Genomic DNA, 4,688 nt, shown 5'->3' on the forward strand with positions numbered 1-4,688 from the left:
CAGGAATGCTTTGGCTTTAAGAAGGCAACAGCAGCTAAGCCAGGAAAAAAGACAGTGAAGAAAGAAATAAAGGCATCTTCCCTGGGCTTGCAAGAGCTGAAGTGAAGGTGGTTCCCAAAGGGTGCAATTAAACACAACTCCCATCCTAACAAGGATGTTCTTGCTAGTATCACTGGTGACAGGATAACAGGACAGAGGAGAGCAGCATCAAGGAGCCAAGACCATTGAGAAAGTGAAGCCTTCTGTATGCAAGTGCCCCCAGGGGCCCAGCAACATGGACACGAGGCACCACTTGATCCACACATCACCCAAAAAGACCCAGGGCGAAAGAACAATGCAGCTGTTCTCCGCTTTGTTCTTCCCTTTGGCACTTCAAGAGCTGCTGGGAAAGCCCAGAAGGTTTTCCCTGAGACATCAGGCAGTGCTCCCTGCAGGAGGGCATCCCTGCAGCACCCCAGTGCCCACCCTTGGCACAGTGGGACAGTGCTGCTCGCTGCCAGCGCTCAGGGAGTAAGGTGAGAGCAGGGGCACACACATGAAGCTGCTGGGGCTTCCTGGGGAGGAAGCTGTTTCTTTTCACGTAACCGAAGTGGGATGATTGCATTTGACAGACCTGTGGCTACACCCCCCTGTTCAGCTGGCAGAAAATGAGGCTGGGGGAAGGAAGGCAGGGGCCAAATTGTCCCCAACGAACGGAACGCATGCACACAGGTGCGTGTGTATTTCCCCCATGTGCACACACAGACCCCCCTGTGCCTGCACACACCTGCACACACACAGGGATGTTCACACGTGTGTGCACATGCAGATGCATGTGCCTCCCTGTCATGCACACAGCCACCCACCCAGACCCCCTGCAGGCACACTACTCCTGGTCAGCCTGTTCTTAACCCCACAAAGCTGGTGGCCCCCTGACCACTCCACAGACGCTGGCTCCAGTGCTTTGCTGGTCTCACCCTCCATAAACTAAATGTCTTTTTGCTGCATTTAGGGGCCATTTCTTGAGCTGCCCCTTGCAGCCACAGGACACAAAGTAGCCTTTGCAGCAGCCCCCAGATAGATCCCACAGAGCAGCCCACTGAAGACATCCACTGGCCAGGGACCACATCAGTAGGGTGGCACTCAGAGCTGGCACTTGGAGACCCCACAAGATGCTCAGCAAGACCCTCCCAAGCATCCCTGTGCCACGCAGGGTAAGTGGGCTGACTGCTGCCTGAAAGGTAAGAGCGAGCAAGTAAATCCAAATTTATTGTTAAATTGCTGGATATAAAAATAATGTGGCTTTTAGAAAGCAATTTATTTATGCTTTCAGCGCTTGCTTAAATATTTATGTGGAAAAGGAAAAAAAGTCCACTCCTCCATAGGACTATCGTTGTAGCAACAGCCTTTTAAGATTAATGGAAGCAAATTAGCCTGACATTTTATTTACATCCAGCAAAGCAATAGATAAACTCCTCTTGTGATGGATTTTCTTCATTAGCTGGGCGAACGCCTAAGGTACAGCTTTTGATATTGCTTCTTCCAAGTGGTTAGACAAACAGTTTATCAAAAGAGTATAAAATTGTCAAGAAACGAAGCAGATTAATGACCAGTAAAGGGAAGATCATTGAATTTATGGTATAAGTAGCAGAACTACTGGAGCTTAAGAAATGGCTTATTAGATAACCAACATGTACATGCATGAAGAAGTGCTGAGCCATCCCCCATATCCAAGGTCTGCTGCCCCAGCAGTGGCTGATCCCTAAATCTTCCCTCTTCCCTTCATCTCTGCACTGAGGCTTCACTTCCTTCTTCCTTCCTACCCCTTAGGTCTGGATTAATTCTGCAACTCCCATTAGAGCCTGTGAACATATTATTTCCTCCCAATTAAAAAACTCTTAGACTTGTAACGGCTTGTTAAGGGATTTGTAAGGGACAATAATCTTCTCTTCATGTCTGTGCAGCAATAACGGTTTCCACAACCCAAGCTGATGTTGCTGGCTGCTATTATAGCAGTGATGATCAGGCTAATAACAACAACAATAATATATTGGGCATTTCTGGTCTTTTGATTCTTTGGGGAAAAAAAATAAAATCCCCCCAGCATTAGCGCTTTATGGATCCCATATGGCTCCTCCAGCAATTACCTCTGGAATGATAATTAGTTGTCAGATAAAGCAATTGGGAGAACTGAGACCGGGAACCTGAGGGAAGGGAAACCTTCCCTGCGACGGCAGAAGGGCTGCGCCTGTGGATGGCCAAGGTTTCTTCCTCTCGACCTATGCTCGGGTTTTCAAGCTGCAGAAGAGGGGCTTTGGGTGCAAGGATGACCAAGGAACACCGTTTTAAACGGCGCCGTGAATCGCAGGCTCCGAGTGCTGCCTCCAGCAGGTGACATTGGCTCGACGGGCTCTTTTCCCGGCTCTTGGCCAGAGCATCTTCAAAGTTTCTTCTCCGCACGGAAACATTCCAAGTTGCCAGAGCATCAGTAAGTCCCTTCCAGCCTCATCCACCCAGCAGCACTTTTCACCCCACCGTCACAACCTTTTTCCCTCTGTTGCCTTCCAACTAAAATACGGATCTGAGGGAGCTGCTCCAGGCTGGGAACACGGGGAAGCAGGATGCAGCAGGACGGATGCTCGGAGGGTGAGACACTGCAGCACCCAGGGCTCTGCCCACCCAAGCGTGGACCCAAGCTCTTTGCAGCTGCAGCAGAAAGCAACCCTTCCTCCCTGCACAGTGTTCACACCAGCTGTGCAGAGGCACAAGAATAGCCTCCTACTTTTAAAAAACCCATCCCTGTGACAACCACAGGGACCAGTTCAAGTCTTGACGTTTAGGAGTTCTCAGGAGAGCTGATGATCCTACTAGAATAGCAGGCCTCCAAATACAGCCAAATACTACCCAAAATGGCTCAGGAGGATGAGGTGTCTTAAACTTGGACTTCCAATCATGCCTGTTCATCCATGCTGTGAGCAGGGAGCACCATGGACGTGGAGGTTTAGTCCCTCCAAGCTGGCAGGGGGCAGCCCTCAGCCACAAAAATTGAAACCAGACTTTTCCCGTGGTCTATCCTCACCTACAAAACATTTTAAAGTAAAATGGAAGAAGAAATGGAGCGATCTGTTTTTGTTTCTCTCTCTTCCTCATGCTGACAAGGACTGGGGGGAAATACCAGTGGGATTTTTTGAGACCATCAGGAGATGAGAAGTCACACTGAGGGCTGGCAGGTGCAAATGCAAATCAGCAGCATTTTATCACATAAAGGATCTGGCTGCAAGTGACCCTGTTCTTGCTCCTGGAAGCCATCATCTCCCTACTTTCACTGTCCACTTTGCAAATGAGGTGTAAGGACAAGCCCGCAGAGCAGGCACCATTAATGAATGACTGGAGGCAAAACTCTTGCTGTGAGACAAGGTGGGGCAGCATTTTGAGGCAGACAAGCCTTCCTCTCTGGGGTCACTCAGGTATTTGTTTTTCTCTGGTTGATCAGCCATCTTGGGGTCATGCTGGCCCACATCTCAGCCCTCTGCAAAGCGCATCTTCATGACTCCTTATGGACTGAAGAGCTCAAATAGTGTGAAGATCAAGTTTTTGAGAACCTGGCTCTTAGACCTACTTTGGATACCTGCTGCTTTGGTAGGATTATCCTTGTCCCAAAGCTGCTAGAGCTGTGTGCTGCCAACCATCAGATAAAAAAATACTGTGCTTTGGGGCTTTCAATTCACTGGTTTGTAAACAAGGCAAGCCAAAGACATGAGCATCCTTTCCAAAAAAGAAGTTTTACCACCCCAAACTGTCTCCACATGGTCCTTGGGAATTTTCCTGTGGTTTTGTTTCACTCCTGACTGAAGCATCAGCTTTACTTGCTCTCCTCTTCCATGCTGAACCAGATTTTATTCCCCTGGGCTATACCCGGCATCACCAGCCCAAGAGACTATGTGGGTGCAAAGGAGTTTCTCACACCCAGCACATTAGGAACACTGGGACCCCCCGGGACCCCCTGCTGCCAGTGGGCAGGGTCCTGCTCGTGCCCCCACACATGGAGCCACCAGGCAGCACCTGAGCCTCCACCTTCCGTCTGCTGCTGGGGTTTGTGTGCCATGTGAGTTTTTTCCCTTCCCCAGTCCCTGGCCAGGTTCCCGTCTGGGCAGCCAGACTCACCTTTTCACCTTTCAGGATGGGAGCCTATAATTTGTCACCTCTGTGCACAGCCAGGCAGAAGAAGGGCTTGTGGCATCCCTGATGTCCCTGCCACCAGCACCAGCAGAGGGGAGGAGGAGGAAGGGGGGAGATACCAGGTCTGGTCTTTGAATCTTTGGGGTTTCTCAACCAATACCAGAAGCTGGTGTATCAGTCCGCAGGGGTGTTAACTCAGCGGATGGGCTGCCTGCCCTTTCCCCGGCTGTCTGGAGGTGGCAGCACCTTCAGAGAAGCACCCGAAAGTGGTGATTTTTCCCCACGAGATACTCAGTCCTGGGAAACTGGAGAGATATTTTCCCAGGATGATGAAGTCCCATCTCTCCCAGCCCAGCCAGATGAATGCAGGTAGTTTTGAACCAGGTTATAGGGAAGACCCCCAAGGAAAATGTGAGTCCCAGCTCTGCATGTAAACACGACGGGATGTGCTCACACAGGGGGTGTTTCCCCAGGATGCTGCTGCTGGTCAAGCTCTCCACTCAAGCAGGTGTGACATCACCACTTCCATT

The sequence above is a fragment of the Chaetura pelagica genome, unplaced genomic scaffold (assembly GCF_000747805.2).
Source record: "Chaetura pelagica isolate M959 unplaced genomic scaffold, ChaPel_1.0 scaffold10, whole genome shotgun sequence".
NCBI lineage: Eukaryota > Metazoa > Chordata > Aves > Apodiformes > Apodidae > Chaetura > Chaetura pelagica.